This window comes from Sturnira hondurensis, unplaced genomic scaffold, assembly GCF_014824575.4.
Source record: "Sturnira hondurensis isolate 20B ecotype Veracruz unplaced genomic scaffold, ASM1482457v3 Scaffold0001221, whole genome shotgun sequence".
NCBI lineage: Eukaryota > Metazoa > Chordata > Mammalia > Chiroptera > Phyllostomidae > Sturnira > Sturnira hondurensis.
The window spans coordinates 2760340-2777644 of NW_028073852.1; the positions used below are offsets into that span (position 1 = coordinate 2760340).

At 52.2% G+C, this 17305-nt stretch overlaps 1 protein-coding gene across 2 annotated transcripts in view; it reads right to left on the reverse strand.

Moving 5' to 3' along the window:
• TNRC6C (trinucleotide repeat containing adaptor 6C) overlaps positions 1 to 15988 on the reverse strand; it is a 72485-nt gene extending 56497 nt beyond the window's left edge. Inside the window, exons 1-2 of one of the 2 annotated variants that reach the window (XM_037064463.1) lie at positions 15955 to 15988; positions 15171 to 15192 (exon numbers count right to left, since the gene is read on the reverse strand). The gene's annotated coding sequence lies outside the window, so the exon portion shown is untranslated. The remainder of the gene's footprint in view (positions 1 to 15170; positions 15193 to 15954) is intronic. The other variant, XM_037064473.1, reaches the window with a different exon arrangement.
• Between the last annotated feature and the right edge of the window lie 1317 nt (positions 15989 to 17305).

The window sequence follows — 17305 nt, forward strand, 5'->3', positions numbered from 1 at the left end:
GCGTCTGTGGTTGCTCCCAGAGACCCAGCTCGAGCTGAGAGTCCAAAGGAATCTGCTCTGTAAGACCTGCCGACAGAGGATGGACCAACTGCCAAGCCCTCCCTGTGTCCTTCAGAGCCTCCTCCTGGCTCCGAGGGCCCCGTGACCACACATGGCCTCCAAGTCTTTGGACTCGTTCCTCCGCCCTGGACTCTCTGGAAAGGTCACCCAGTTCCAGCAACGCCCAAACGCTGTCCCATGCTGCCCTCTGCTTCAGTCCACCCTTGATCTCCAGTTGCCTACCAGACGGTGCTACTTGGAAGCCGCCGCCCTTCAGGCGGAACGTGCCGAAGGCCCGAGGAGAATGTGCCGGGTCTGAGCCCGGGACAGCGCAGAGCGCTGCGGAGAGACGGGGCGTGCAGGGCAGCACCTAAGGGAGCCGGCAGCCCTCTGAGGAAGCACGTGGCCCTGACTGGCAGTCGGTCACGTGGGAGTCGGGGCCACGGACCACACGTGGCCGCAGAGCACTAAATCGAGATGGGCTATACGCGCACACACCCTTCAGTTCAGTTAGTGCAAAACCCAGGAACTGTAGCCTATTGGCAATTTTCACATTGATTTCATGTTGAAATGATAATATTTTGAATAGACTGAGTTAAAAATATATCATTAATCATAATCTCACCTGTGTTTTTGTTTTAAAATGATGTTGTTAGAATATTTAAAATGACTGATGTGGCTTGAATTATACCCCGCTGAACAGCATGGTCTGACTTCTCAGAGGCAGGTCTGAGCTGATTCCTCAGGACTGCGTCACATGCAGACAGCCGCCCACTTTGACAGAGGACCGTTGGTCGTGGTAGGCCTCCAGCTTGCCGGGTGATTTTCCCTTACGGCTCCAGGCTGACTCCAGTCCCGGCACCTTAACTCACATGTAGAAGCACCACTAAGTAGCTGCTCAACTAAACAAGAGACCGAGGGCTCCATTCGCTACTCTCATGCTCCTCACGGAGACACTTCCAGCCGCCCGAGGTGCTGCCGCTGCCGGTGTGGGAGCTGCCCTCCTCAGCAACAGCGCCGAGGGAGCCAAGACTGCGGACCCGTGGAGCTGCGCCCCGGGCCTCTTTTCTGAGCTACAGACCCATCTCTTCTGGTTGAAGCCAGTAGTTTTCGGATCTTTGAAACTAGGAGCCAGTTAGTATAACATCAAACTGATACGTGGAGAATCTCGTATTTTGGATCTGTTCTTATCAAGAGATCAAATGGGCCATTTCCGGCTACCCATACACTGTCTCTGGGTCCACAGTCACGACGCGGGGTGTCGAAGCCATCCTGACACTCCACCTGCTCTGCTCCGCTCCCAGCTGCTCCAGGCCACACCTGCAGGACAGAGGTCCACCCACTGCGCCCACACACCCCTGCATCACCCAGCACACACAGGAGGCAAGGGCAGCTTGGGCTTGAGTTTCTTAATGGGTCATCAATAAATCATGTGTTTTATTTTAAAAAATTACAATAGCACCCAGCTAATAACCACATAGCGAATCAAACTGCTAGTAAGCTGGAAATTATGGTTAGGCTCCTTCCTAGTAAATTTTTCCTTTTAAGTGAGGGCGACATCTGCTGGTGAAAAGGTGGTGTGTTAAATCATTATATAGGAACGGAAATCTTAAAATACTTTTCTTTCCAAGAAACAATTTTCTGCTTTTAGCTGAAATGTTCTCAGGGCATTGGCCACGACAGGGTCCAGCGCATGGCAGGGCGCTTGGCGGGCCCTCCAGGGCCCCAGCGGACTGGAAGGAGCGCCCTCTCTGAACTCACAACGCGTCGCCGTTGGACCGAGAGGAGAGGAGCTTCTCTTGTTGCCCCAGCCTCCGTGACTTCAGGACCCCATTCTTTCTCCTGCCCCCGTAGCCATTCTACACCGCTGTCCAGAACGCCAAGGCCCCGGCCTGCCTCCTCTGTGCCGCCTGCACTTCCGTGCTGTCCCACTCCTCGTCCCGCCCCTGGTCTGCTCGGCAGACTGCGGGTAGCACAGGCTCAGAAAGTGACACGGTCTGGTCCCTGCTTATGCTGCTGAGCCCCAGTACTGCCCTTCCACCGGAAGGTGGCCTGCCAGAGTCCCTGTCCTGTGACCACGCCATGCCCCCTGCACCCTGGACGGCTCCCCCTTGGCCTGTGGCTCCCAGGTCACTGCGGTAGAAGCCGCTCCTTCCCTCAGCACACTCGCTCCTGGCCCTTTCACGGCCCAGCCACTCCTGGGGCACTGGGGATGCAGCAGTGAACAGAAAAGGCAGATCCCACGCTGTGGGGCTCACACCTCGGTGCGGGAAGACAAGCGACCACCATGACGCATACAGCCAGTCACCGACAGAGACTGACTGCAGTAGAGACCCAGGAACGCTGCAGGGCAGGGCAAGTCCCCATGTTCTCACCCTACCATTCTTTTCACAAGGCGCACCAGGGTCCTCCCCTGTCCTCTCATCTGCTTACTTAGGAGATGGCCAGCATGTGCCCTGACGTACCAGGAGACGGGTGCATGGAGAGAAGCAAGCAGACGGGCCTGCTGTCCCCGGGGGCAGTCCTTCCGCAAGCACACAGTCACAAGTTGCGGGGAGCACGGTGACAGCAACAGTCAGCATAGGAGCTCAGAGAAGGCTCCTCTGAGGAAGCGACACCTAGGCTGAGCCCAAGAACTGGGCTAGGCGATGTGCAGACCCACCTGCCACTTCCACAGCAGGGACAGTGCACGGGAAGGGGACCCTGCGCTCCCCAGGACTGGCGCAGGCTGGTGGGAGAGGGGGGGTGGCTGGACATGAGGCAGAGAGCAGGCACAGGCCCGGCAAGCGCTCTGGACGCCATCACTTGGCAGCAGCAGGGACAGTGGTCAGGTGGGCCTGGTGGGAGGACTCTTCCTCGGTGTTCCTGTCCTGGCTGCAGCACACGGGGAAGCTGGAACCTCTGGTTTGGGGAGCAGTTCTCCAGGGGCGGGTCCCTCTGTGACAAGCTCACAGAGTGCCCATCAATGCGACCACTGCCGGCTGCTCACTCAGCAGGCTGGTGACCAGACTGAGACACTGCCTGGTTGGCTCTGCCGCCAGGAGGCCCTGACCGACATCACCCTTCCAGGGAAGGTGGCTGTGCCCTCCTTGTTCTCTATAGGTGGCTGGTGTAGGGAGCCCCTTTGTGTGGCGTGGAAATGGAGCTCAGCCTCACCTGGAAAGACCAGTGGGGAGCGAGCTGGCACACAGGACCACGCCCACAGGGAGGTTCTCCCGTGGTGAATCAGGCCTACACTGTACCTAGGGCGCTATGAGGCCTGCTTTTGCTAAAACTCCCTCACCCTGCATCGAGGCAGAAGTGCTCACTGTAACTTCCTGAAGTCTGTGCGAACCCTCCCGAGTATGGAGTGTGACCGGTTCGACCACTTTCCCCCTTGGTCTGCAACATCCTTCTCTTTGAAGTAACATTCTTTAGCAACATGTATTAGCAGCATTCTTTCCTTTGTTGTCTATAAAAGGTAATCCCCGACAGCAAACCCGTGCACAGTAAATGAGGACCATCCTCAGTGTAGTATACCCAGAGAAGCAATAAAAGCCAGTCCAGGCAGGGGCCGGGGCCTGCTCTCTCACTCGGAGAGCGGCCATGCTGTCCCTTTTTCTCCACAGGACTTCTGCAGTCTGTGTGCATTTGTTCATAGCAGCCACAACACATGGATCCTGCCAGCCAGGGTCCGCATCGGGCTGGGACACTCTGGGGAGGGCGGGTTTCCACTCGCTCCACCTGGTTCCGCACCAGGGACTCCCCAGAGCGGGGAGCAGGGGGCACCCGGAGCACCGAGGCCTTTCCATCAGAGTCACCAAGTCACACAGCCATGACATTTGTTTCCTCAAACACTTACTTGGAAATATCTAAGATGTACCAAAAGGCATCTAGATGAAATAATCAACAAACCTCCATGAGACCCGTCTCCAGCTTACTAAGAACACGGCAGCTACGCTAGTGCCCCTGCCTCCCCCCCAACCTCATCCCGCTCCTTCCCAGTGAGGCCACCGCCATGCGCACTCTGGGGTGCGTTCCTCCCGTGAGATGCAGAGTACCAGCTTGGGGTTTCGACCTCAGCCCGGCTGCTTCCTGGCTGGCCATCCCGAGCCAGTTCCTTAACGACTCTGTCCCTCAGGTGTGCCGTCTGTAAAATGTGGGTACCTGGGGGGTGAAATGGAGGCAATGGCCCTTGCTGAGGGTCCTTTGAGGAGTAACTCTTAATGTGCGTCAAGAACTATTCACAGCGGGGTCCGGCACACCATAAACGCGCTGTGAGTGCTCATGTTATGTTAAAGGGAAAAAGTTCAGCGGCATTTGTGAATGATGGTAAGGCCGCCAGATTCAGGACGTTGAGATGGGCATAGGGCCCACTGCCATGGGACGTCACCATGGCGGCAGCACACTGGGCTCAACTTGGAGCTCAGAGCGGTAAGTGGGTATTTATAGCCACAGGGTGGTGTGGGGGCAGCGTGGAGGCAATGGGTGGCAATCACCAAGAGGAAACAGCAGACATGGGGGGTTCGGGCATACCAGACCTAACAACCACACTAAAACAGTTCAGAGTGAGCAGACCCGGCCGGGGAGGGGAGGGCAGGGCCGAGGAGAGCCTGAGCAGACCCGGGGGCAGGCCCCAGGAGACCCAGGCAGCCCGGCTCTTGCTCAACTGGGGAGCCAGGGGATGCACAGCCGGGCCTGGGAGAGGGCCTGTCAATCTGACTGCAGTTTGTCAAGGAGTCTTTGTCAGGCAGAGTAACCCTCCTCTCGGAAGCAACGGCAAGTATTTTAGGCTGATTAAATAAAAACAAAGTCCCGCTGAATGAACTGTAATATGAACTACAGAAAGATAAGAAAGCAGGCAGTGACTCCAAGCGGTTACCGCAGTTACAGGTAACCAGGAGAGAGGACGGGGGTATGCAGGACTGGGGATTCAATCCCTCCTCGGGCCCTGAGCCTTCCCTTTTCACTTGGGTTTCATAGTTCTACTGTTTGGAAGGTGTTAAGCACTGTACAATGTGAATAAACAGTCATCCCCTTTCTCCCAACTCGCACCCCAGCACAGAGGGACAGGGTCTGCCTCAGGCTGAGCCTCAGGCCCTGCCTGGAGGGGCCACGGTCTGATCGGGCAGGTGGAGCGGCAGGCGGAGCGAGCGCAGCTCTGCTCCCAGGGTCAGCTTGGCCCTGGAGGTGGTAGGTGGAAGTTGCTGTGGGGGTCCAGTCCTCAGTCACTGCCTTAGTGGCAGCGAGAGACAGCACTGGTGCCAGCACCAGGACTGTGAGACCGCAGCAGCGACACTGCACAGGTGATGTCAGCAGTACCGTGGGGACTTCCGGTTCTCCCCAGCAGCAGCTTCTCAGGAGGATGCTGTGGGGGCCCTTTCTGGAGGCCCAGCCCAGGGCACACCCCTTCCCCTGGGCTCGTGGTGATTTTATAGACACCCAAGTTCCTGTACTTAAACTCCTTTCTGCTCAAAATAGCTAGCAGGGTTCTACATTCTTCGGCTGCACGGCGGAGGAGAGTCCAGCTCTTTCAGCAAGTAGTCCACTTAAATCTGCCCTCCACCTGGACCGCATGGGGCGTGGCAGGAGCCAGGTGTTCAACCAGACTCTCCTCCTAACGGCACGCACAACACCCCATGTAGGACGCAGGCTACCACCATGAGCCTAACGCACACTGACAAGCAGGCACACAGTGGGTTACAGGGACGATTTTAAAGTGACTGTTTACAGGTAAGTGCTAACCTAGAGGGACATCTGAGCCCACACATTTTAACGTGTCTTATTTCTGAAATTTGGATACATCTTACAACTGGTGCATGAATTCATTCATTCATTTAAGATTTTACTCATTTATTTTGAGAGAGAGGGGAAGGGAGAAAGACAGAGAAACATCAATGTGTGATACACCAATTGGTTGGTTGCCTCCCACATACCTACCAGTGGGGACCTGGCCCGAAACCCAGGCATGTGCTCTGACTGGGATTTGAACCCGTGACCCTTTGGTTTACAGGCCGACACTCATTCCATTGAGCCACACCAGCCAGGGCCATCTGGTGCATAAATTAAAGTTCCTTTACTCATCCTCAAACTCCATCAATAAAAACATTATTAATTCAATGATATAGCCTATAATTGATGGCATCTTAGAACTTAAGAAGTTTTGTATATGAAGCACAGAATTTCTCCCATGTAGCTAACCTACAAGATGATAAGAAAAAAATGTTCAAAAATTATGCATTAATTCTAGCCATTTTGGAATATATACTGAAAGATTTGGAGTCTCTTAAAATTTTACATTCAGATTTCATCGAACATCTGTGACTGACCATCTGCACACATGACTGTGACGGAGAGGCCTTCTCCTCTGTTAAGAGTCACCAGCCGTTCCCTGTCACAACCTCTCCTGCAGCGCAGCGCTCCCCGAGAACAATGGGACGCAGGCGGGGCCAGCTATGCGCAGCTTGGGTCCCCCTGCCATGTTTACTGGTGTACCCGGGGGCGGGGCGGGGAGTACAGAGAAGTGGCCTCTGTCTGTTCTGTTGACAGCTTCTGGCTGATCTGTCACCATGGCAACTTCTGGAGCCCAACTCCAAATGAGCACAAACTCATTAACTACTAACTATATGAACTTAGTGTCTGTTGCTAATGGGAAATGCTATTTAGAGATATTTCCAGTTTAATATATTAATTACCTTTCTAAAAGGTATTAACTTAAATGCTTCTCTAAATATATCAGACTGAGTAACATAAATGTTAAAGTTAAATTACTTTAATGACTATTCACAATTAAAACCATTTCATTAGAAGTTTACTTTGTTTTGGTCCTCGGATTCTTCTCCTCTAAAGAAAATTCTGCTTATCATACAAGCAAATATTTCTAAGTTTTTCTGAATAACAGCCAGCTGCTTTCAAAGATTAAAATAAAAAAGTCTGATAACCATGCATGTTAAAGTCACGTGACCAATACAGCATTAATACATATCGGCCTTTCCATAATCTGTTCCACCTGTAAAGTCAGCTGGACACCCCTGAATAAGACAGCGCACTGGACCCCCCGAATGAGACAGCGCACTGGACCCCCCGAATGAGACAGCGCACTGGACAGGCGGGAAGGGCGAAGCCCAGGGAGTGTCTGGCTTTGTTCCCTCACCAGCCGGCCCTCCATCCTCTCCACGCCGAGTCATCCTGAGCTGAACAAGTTCTTGGACAATCTCACAAGCCCTGGGCTCACGTGGACTTATGGCTCACAGCGCCCATCCCCCCCGAGGGACGTGCACAGGCTTGTGCAGTAGGACTGCGGCCTCTTCACCGAATTAATAGGTTGTGGAGTAGCGATAACCCCAGGATGCTGTTTCCTGCAGTGCCGACTCCACCGACCTGCCAGCAGGGGGAGCCCGAGTTTAACGACTCCAACACTGGCCAGGGAAGGCTGGGGAATGGGGAGAAAAACTGGCCGTATGCAGATTGATTTTGAATAAATGCTTCTTCCTGCTTGGAGGAAAAGGAGGAACACGCCTCCTGGACCATGTTCTGCCCAGGCTGCTCCCACCCACCTCCTGCCTCCGTGACACACTCTACCCCTCGCTGACCACTCACCTGCGAAACGCCACCCTCCAGCCAGCCAGCCGCCTTTGCCAGTGCAGTCCCCTCTGTCCAGGCGCCTTAGCCTTCCCCCCTCGCCCAGGCCCAGTCATCCCAGTCATCCTCTTGGCACCCTCAGACCCTTCTGAAACGTCTCTGAGGAGGCACCCGCAGCCCAGCCCAGGCCAGGCCTCCGCTCTGTGCTCTCCTGACATGCTGCTCCTTCCACGGGAACCGCCTCAGCCAGCAAGGCCACTCTCAGCGCCATGCTGGGGTTTACTCCTTCCCAGACGTCTCCACGTTCCATGTGAGTGGAACATCATCTGTTTGCTTACACCTTCTTCTCCCCCCAGCGAACAGAGCACAATGCAGGGCAAGCAGCGGGCGTTTGGTAAAAGCACCTGCTGAGCGAAACCATTAGTCCAGGGAGTTTCTAAGCTCAGCCTAGGCTATCCATCCACCTGACCCCTTCCTTAGGCACCTGCATCCGAACTGTGCGGTCAGTGCTCTCCAACTCCACCCTTGGCCTCTAGCCCTTTCTCCGCCTGTTTCAGTCCCGTCCAACCCAGCACACTCGGGGGCCTTCCTCAAACGGACCCGCTCCTGAGGGCACCCCCCGCCCCTGAGCTCGCCAGCGCTCCCCCTGGTCTGAAAGTGCGGCTGCAGAGTCCTGCATTCTGGTGCACAAGGGCCTCATGCAGGCCTCCCTGCCCCCTCGGTTTCTACCCCTTCCTTGGTAGAGCAGGCCGCTGAGAGCCCTCAGTTCTAAGGGCTCAATGGATGGTTTCAGGGACGACAGCGGCGGGCGCTCTAGCACGCATCTGTCTCCTGCACAACACCCGCCCCTCTCCTACACATTTACCAGTGGAGAGGCAGTGTGTGTCCGAACACAGACTTGCACCTGAGCGTTCATGGAAACTATTCGTGCGAGCTAAAACCACTCAAACGTCCACCCGCAGGTGAACAGACGAACAAGTGGCGACATACCCAAACAGGGGTAGCACCCAGCAATTACAGGAATGCGTCGTGGAGTCATGCAGCAACGGGGCTGCCTCTCGAAAGTGTCAGCTGTGTGAGAGGAGCCAAGGGAGCGTGCTGTGTGACCCCGTCTGTGTGCCAAACCACCTGGGGGACAGACCTCTGCAGTGACGGGAAGAGTGGGCGGCGGGGACAGGCGTGTGGAACCTTTCGAGCGTGACAGAAAGGTCACGCTCGAGGGTATCAGTGTGACTGTGCGCATGCCGACGTACTAAACTGTTCTAAGTAAGCGCAGTTTACTGTATGTCAGCTGTAACACAATACAATACAGCTGTTAGAAAAAACAAAGAAAGATAGGTAATCTGATCAATTTTTCCTCAGAAAGCACACTGTCAGCTGCCTCTAGAGCTACGAACTGTAACTTTCTCTGAACTTGGAAACTGCCTTTATGTTAACGTTTTAGTGATGAGCTATACCAAGGAGAGGCGTGGCCTTTCACTTTCTCCGGGACTTGACAGGAGTGTCCCTGCAGGTGCTGCCCCCCCCCCACCGCAGGTGCTGCTCCCGCAGGTGCGACGGACGGGGCTGCCTGGTGGAGAGCAGCAGCTTTTGTGTCACAACTGGGTTTACTTCCTTTCTTCTAAGATTTAATCACAAATTTGCATTTATGTACCTGGTCAGTTTCTTTTTCCAATAAATTTTTATCCTTTTAAATTGCCCGTAATTAGTGGGAAAATGCCACATCTTAATACACTTTCTTTTGTCCTCATGGGAAAAAAATTAATGCACTTATTATATCTTCCTTCCACTAGGGACTCAGCAGTAAGATTAAATACAGTCATGCAACACTCAATGACGGGGGTGCGTTCAGATAAACGCATCATTACATTCCACTGCTGCACAAACGCTTAGGTGCTGTGTTGAATGAAACCCAAGATCACCGTATTTTTCAGACTATAAAACGCACTTTCCGCCCTGGCTGGTGTAGCTCAGTGGATTGAGCACGGGCCTGTGAACCACACAATCGCGGTTGGATTCCCAGTCAGGGCACATGCCTGGGTTGCAGGCCGGTTCCCTGCAGGCTAACTCCCAGCAGGGGACGCACAAAAGGCAACCATACATTGATGTTTCTCTCCCTCTCCTTTCCCCCTCTAAAGATAAAGAAATAAAATCTTTAAAAAAACGCACTTTCCCCCCAAATATGAGAAGAAGGGGTGGGGGTGCACCTTATAGTCTGAATGTAGCCTAGAAGGGCTGGCGGGGGCGGGGGGGATGGAGCGGGGTTCACAGGTTATTAAATATTTTACATTTTTTGCTTCAAAAAATTTTTTCCCTATTTTCCTCCTCTAAAACCTAGGTGTGCCTTACAGTCTGGTGCGTTTTATAGTCCTAAAATATGGTAAATCAAGAACAAGAGAAAAAGATACAATCAAGAACCGCAGTAAACAGGAGATGCATGAGGCCTAAGGAAAGAATGAAGAAACAAAATGGAGCTACTGTAACCTGGCTAAGGAAACTACTTAAATCAGAATGGGCTGAAATGGGAGCAATTAATTTTATCTTAGTTTGACTGGCTTAGAAACCCTCACGTGTCAACCTCTCAGTCGTGCGTCAGTGCCTAGAGTACAGAAACCTTGGGCACACGGCTCCAAAGCACCGAGGAGGGGTGTGCAGGTGTCCAGACCACTTGGCACCTGGGAGACCTCCGTCGGGGGCCGCTGCTCTGCAGGCGGAGAACGTAGCATTGATTCTCCCAAGAATGTGCTTTGTGCCATAAAAACCCTCTGGGATGGCAATGCACTTCAGACCCTTGCCCTTGAATAAAACTTGTCATTTAGCCCTGGCTGGTGTGGCTCAGTGGACTGGGCGAGGGCCTGTGAGGCAGGGGGTCACCGGTTCAATTCCCAGTCGGGGCACATGCCTGGGTTGCAGGCCGGGTCCCCAGTGGAGGACACATGGGGGGCAGCCACGCATTGATGTTTCTCTCCCACTCTTTCCCCTTCCCATCCCCCCCTCTCTAAAAATAAATAAATAAATAAATAAAAAACAAAAACAAACTTGTCATTTAATTCTAGTGAAGCCTTCTGATTCACTTATGCTTAGTGGAAAGGCTGCTGCCAGCATATTAGGGCCACTATTTTATAGCAAACTTTTTATTTCAAGTAGAAAGCACACATTCTAAAATAAAGACAGAGAGTGCAATGGTGTGCTATCAGTATTGGGCACCACACACTGCACGTGGCCACACGCGCTGCGCTCTGGTGCGCCTGGCAGTGGAGTGGGTGTGTCCACACCAGCGCCACCACGAACAGGCAGCAATGTGTGCACCATGACCCTCTGACAGCTACGGCACTAGGCAACAGATCATTTCGGCTCCACTGTAACCTCACGGGGTCACTGTCATACACTCGATGTGTTGCGGACCGAACCGCTCTTCCGCAGCGCACAACTGCGTTCCACATAGAGCAACATGGCTAAAGACAGGTCTAATACTGAAGATCCCAGTAAGGTGCCAGCCCACAGAGGTACAATTTGATTCTTAGGAATTTCTTCCAGCCTTATTTGAAAAGATCCTAAATTACTTTTTAAAATGATAGCAGGAAAAAATATATAATTGACAACCAGAAGATAAGGGTTCTAGTTCTAGTTTGGACAAACTAGCTGTCAAAACTTAGACAAATCACTTAACCTCTGTGAATCTCATTTCCTATCCAACACAGGAACTGGATAATCTCTAAGGATCCTTCAAGCTCTAAGATTTTATTAATTTTATAGAAAAGCAAATAAAATGCCATGTTCTATAAAACATACTGTGCTAAGCATGCTGACTAGACTTTTAGCTGTTGCCTTTAAGAGTAACTCATCCACCCAAAATAGTAATTTGCTTTACATGAACATGAATACATGTAAATTGAAGGAATCTGGCCAGTTTTCACACACAGTGTATGATCTGCCCCCCTGTAAATACTATTCGCTGTTTATTGTGTTGAGACCCCGAGAGACCAGTGAATAGCAACCCCCTGCCTCAGCCCCGCGGAAATGCCACTTAACCGGTGAAGCACACGAACGCTGGTTTCCGTCTGCATCTGACTAGGAAGCTGGGGAGCGTGCTTTAGAATTTAGAAGTGCACGTCACTACTTCTCGTTCACGTGGAGAAGAGGCTTCATGAAAGGCAAGTTGAGAACGGGCCTCAACAGGAGTGCAGCACGGCGCCCGGGCTGTGTGACCCCCAACCCTGCCGCTCCCCGTCAGGCCTCCAGGAAAACGTGGTCTCAGTTGGTTTACAGGAACAAAAGCACGCAGAGGTCTTCTTAGGATTAACAATTACAAAGGGAATGCATGGCAAAGTTGAATACTTGATCGAAAAACCTGTCGTTCTTTCCAGCAAGATTAGGCAACTAGTTAAAATGTATGAATTTATGAAAGTACATGGCTGGCCTGAAATCATAAACCATTAATTATATGGAGTTTGAGCCACACTGGGTCATTAACACATTCACTTTCACACATAAAATAATTTACTTTCAGCTTTTTATATGAAAATTTTTCTATTTTATGAACTTCAGAAAATCTGGCTAAAACTCACCAAATTCAGCTCGCTTCATATTTATGAATAGTATTATAGTTAATCTTAAACAACAACAAGTAAAAAAGATTCAACCCATAAGACACTATGGAAAATGAGGCTCGCAAATCCATCACATCACACGTAGAGCTACTGCCTGTGACTGAACTCAGGGTGGCATCCCGAGTGGAGAACACTGATGACCGGAGCACGACAGACCCGAGGGACACTCCTGCAGGGCTGCAACGCTCGAGGCGACAGTATCGTGCAGCAGGAGGACCTCTGAGGCCCCCACCCCAGTATGAGAGCGCCAGGGTCTCACGAAGGCGTCACAGGTGAGCGTGAGTGTGTACAGCTGGCCCTGCCTTCAGTCACCAGGCAAAGACACGGTTTGGGGGACTCGCGAGGGACTCCCTTGTGTGTGAACCAGCTCATGAGCGGCTCAGGGCGGTCCCGGCGGGCAGGTGGCTGGGCGTCAGCTGTGGGAAGCAGATCTGCGTGTGCACGTTCACAAAGGGACGCATTCACGAGTGGGCAACAGCAGGCCGGCTGGGAAGCATCTCAAGAGAAGGGCTCGGAAGTGGCCTGCATTTCATTTTAGACAGTGCTCGCTATTTTCATCACGACTGTGTTCCCTGTGCTTTTCATCACAGGGGAATACAGGGCAAGTTGACTGAGCCACGACCACCCAAAGCACAGGGCATCACCCTACCTCAGGACTTCATGCTCGCTGCGGCTGGGGGAAAAGGCCCGCACCGGACTCCAGGGCGGGTGCTGTGGGTAGATGCTGGCGGTGCGGGGCCTCAAACACACTTGCTCAACTGGCCTGAATCTCGTGACAAGAAGAAAACGACCTCACCAAAGAAACCACACTTTGGGACTTGAAAAACAATCAGGGAGGAAACTGAGGCTCCAGGACGGGACCGGGAGGCGCACTGCATTAGAGTAAACTCATAACAGAAGAGATTTCTAGTGAGGTTTGTTCTGCATTCGTCTTTTAAAAGAAGATTCACTGTTCAAGTTCAATGGTTACTGTAGAAACTAAAAACTTTTTAAGTATAATTCACACTCTGTGCAGACCGGCTGAAGGCGCTGGCCAGCCTACCGACCGACTGCGCTGGGCGCCAGGGGCTGCATGCAGGGGCGACCGCACGGCCCAGAGGAGCAGAGCCCACCCAAGGGCTGTGCCTGAGATGTGTGGGAGCCCTGGCCCCACCGTCCGGCTGCTGTCCACACAGGCCTGCACGTGCGGTCCGAGGCGCTCAGCCAGAGACTCAGGCCACTGGCTGCAGGCAGCGCGCGTTCCTGTGAACTGCGGTGATGGAGAGGTTGAGAAAGCTGTAAATGAACGAGTTGCCTAGCCACACTGTTAACTATTTATAATCCAAAAAGCACTGTTTCTGTTTAGAAGGACATTCTAACGGTAACTACGATCTGTTCTGAGGCTAGTTATATTGGCAGGGTTGCTGACAAACTACCCCCAGGAGCAGAGGTTCGGGAAGACAAAAGAAGGTAAGGGCGCGGTGGAGTCCGGGGTCAGCAGTGAGGGCACGAGTCAGAGCAGAAGAGAAAACTACAGTGGGGATGGCGACGGGCCATCAGCAACTGTCACTATTTGAAGGGAAAATAATTCCAATGACAATGACAATGACAATGGAATATAGCTGGTACCAAATCAGGCTGTAAAAACTTCTCAAACGTTAAAAACAAAAAGAAGGAAACGGATGATTCAGAGGGATAAATCTGTACTTTTAAGTGACTATTAAAAGAAACCATTGTTTCTTATGCAAGATCATAAATTCAAATGCAACCCTACACCACAGCCCTCTGGACCCTCATGAGAAGCGTTACACAAACTCGCACCACTTCCGAGAGCACAGAACACGGGTGTCCTTCCTGACGACTCGAGTTCTGTGCGCTCATCTCTCGGTGCAGCCCTGGCGGATGGCTCGGGGGCCCCCACGGGACCAGGAGCAGGGACCCCAAGACCCTTGCTCACACTAACTGCCCGGCCAAGAGCAAGCGGTTGAACTCATGCTCTCAGCCTCGGTGTCTGCAGTGTACACTAGCACCTGCTGTGCCCACTTATGAAGTTCAAGTGAGAAGAAACATACACCTCACTTTGAAAACTGTGAAATGCCACACGAGAGGCAAGCATGGGCAGGGGTTCGGCCTGAGACCACACCTCAGGGAGGTCTCCACAGCGCACGTGCGTGTGCAACTGGGTGCAGATGACAGTCCAGCGGAGATAAAAGCTCCAAAATAACGCAGCAGGCTACCGCCACCCTCTCCTGGGCACCACCACGTGCGAGGCGCCGTGCCTGTCCCCATGAGACCTCGTTGGTGTTCATGGCAGCCGCTCGAGGGGGCGCTGCTCCTTCATTACCTTTCCCTTTAGAAACAGAAGACGCCCGAGGCTTAAAGAAATGTAGTAAGTGCCCCTCCTCATGTCAAGTGCAAAATGAAGAGGTGCTTCCAGGTGGCTCGGCACTGAGAAGGGATCTCAGGGACGCCTGAGCGACTGATATCGTCCCGGGTGTTCCCACTGACACCCATTCAGACAATAACAAGCAAATTCTGCACTTGGAGAATGAAGGAAATCTTACACATGAATATGCAGAGCGGGAATGCAGAAAGAACACAGCTCTTCTTGTTGTTAATAGCTGGCACAGACAAATTAGAAGCTTTAAAAGGACTCAGGATCCTTCGGTTGTTCCTAATCACACTGAAGCGATGTACCAGTTCAATCCTTGTTGGGCAGAAATCAAGCCGGGAAGAGTATAAAGCACTGTCCAGAAAGCTGGCTCACAGTTCTGCAGGCGTTTGGATCGTCAAACAAACGCCACCAAGACGCGGAGGTCAAGCCAGTGAGAAAGGAGGAATCCCACAGTGAGTAATGAAAGCAGACTGGGAGGCAGGGTCGGAGTCTTTGTCTCTAACCCCCAATTAAAGGAACAGTCGTCTTTACCCTAGGAAGTTTGGTGCTGCCATAAAATGTGCCCCCCACAAATAAAATAAACTTACCTTTGGTTTTTTGATCAGCAGCCTGAAAAAAAAATTAGAAACTCTTTAGGAATAATGTGTAGAGCGTACACAACTATGAAAGTTTATATATAAGTAGACTTTAATAGAAAACTTTAAACACAGTTTCTGCCCAGTCCATTTACTAAAATTTATTGTACTTCTGGGAGTACCGTCTAACTGTCTGCACGCCGTCAACCACATGCCGACATCGATCTGAAGGCACACGCACACGTACCTGAGAGCTCACGTGAGCCTGCGTTTGAATGACGTCCAAAGGTACATAGTGTCGACTACGGGATACATTAACCAGGTGGGAGCGAAAACGAGTGGCATGACTTGGTATATTAAATGCCAGAAAATTCAAGCATGACTATAAGGTTAAGGACTTATAATTTTTAATATTTACTAATAGGATTTGTAGAAGAACATTTGCCAAAGTTACAATTATCTCTCGCTTTCTAATCAGCTCAGCTGAACGGCCCCTTCCCACTCCTGGGCAGTTTACCCAAGCGGAACAGCGAGCGCTCTCCGCCACCAAAACCCAAGGCCAACTTCTTCACAACACAGCTCTAGTATTTCTAGGTCCTTAAAGAAAAAGACATTTCGTGGCTGTCACCCTGTATTTGTGTCACCAGCACAACATCTATTTTTTGCTAACTACAGATTTAGCACATCGATCTTTAAGAGCAATGACATGAGATTCTGCAGCGGAACGGCCACGATAACGCAGGTGAGATGCACACGCACACGCACACAGACGAGGAAGCAGTAACTCGAGCCGAACCTTTTTCTGAGCACCGTCCTTCTTTTTCTTCTCTTCCTGCTTTTTCTTTTTCTTTTCTTCCATCAAATGTTCCTCTTTTTGTGTTTCTTGTTCTTTCTCCCTATTAAATACAGAGAAAAGGGATGTTAGTACAAGTCCATCTTAAATCAAAAAATACACACAGAGGGTCTTCAGGGAGCTGAACGGCACAGCGCTGCCCGTGTGGCACGGGACCCTTGAGACGAGGGGTTCGGCGTAGACGTGTCCCTGCTGGAACAGGCCTCTGGCACAACACCAAGGCGCCTGCCTCCTGGAGTGGCTCGCTGGTCATCTGTTCAGCCCCCTCCTGAACAGCAGCCCCTCCTCAGGCGATGAGGGCACAGAAGGAGTAAGACACGGTCCCTACAGTTCAGCCCCAGGTCCGGGATTGTCACCCTTCAGTGTTGTCTCCGGGACCACAGTCATCAGAATTGTGGGGCCACCTACTAAACATACAGATTCCTGGGTCCCAGCCCAGCCCAACCGAGTCCGACTCTGGAGGTACGACCCTTTCGACACACACTGTGTGCTCCAAGGCCTCTTGCTGCTCGCACCCCCCCCGCCCCCGACACTTGTCCCTCACGGTCCTCCCCATGATATGGCTCTCCCAACTGGACACCGTGTGCTCCATGCCTGCCGCAAGAACACCCCCGCTCCTCTGCACACCTGAGTGCCCAGCCATGTGGCTGCAGTTTGCCACCAGGGCCCCCACTTCCTGTGAGCCGGTGCCACTGGCTACCGCCTGTGCTCCAGGGAATGCTCTGCCACCCAGTGGACTGCAGCTACACCTTCTTCACGGGGGTGACCCCAGCCTTGAAGACGGCATTCTTCCAGGGAGTCCTCCCTCTGCCCGGAGGCCCCAGTACCACAGTTTTCTACAGTTGCTCTTTTCCCCAAGCTCAGTCTTCTTTACAATACACCTTCTCTGCCTGTACCACCGCATGGCCTCCGGCTCCCAGCTGGACCCGGACAGACACAGGGACTGGGGAGGGTTCACAGATGAAGCAGAAGGTGCACACGCACGAAAGCCCTGCAGGCATGCTATCTGCCCATCAACGCTTGGTTCCAATCTGTTCATTTTGCAGTTTGTTTTTAACTTGTAAACATGTTTTATGCACAATGACATGCACAAGATATTTCAACCTAGGGTCAGTTTGTGCATATTTAAACACTATCTGAAGAAAAGTAATTTAAATCAACATGGGGGCGTGCTTAGAGAACATTCTTCCTGTGAAACCGTGGTCCTCAGGCTTGCTGCTCATCAGAATCCCCTGGGAAGCTTCGACAGCTTCCAGCACCAAGGCTGCCAACCTTTTCAGGAGTCCTCTGGGGC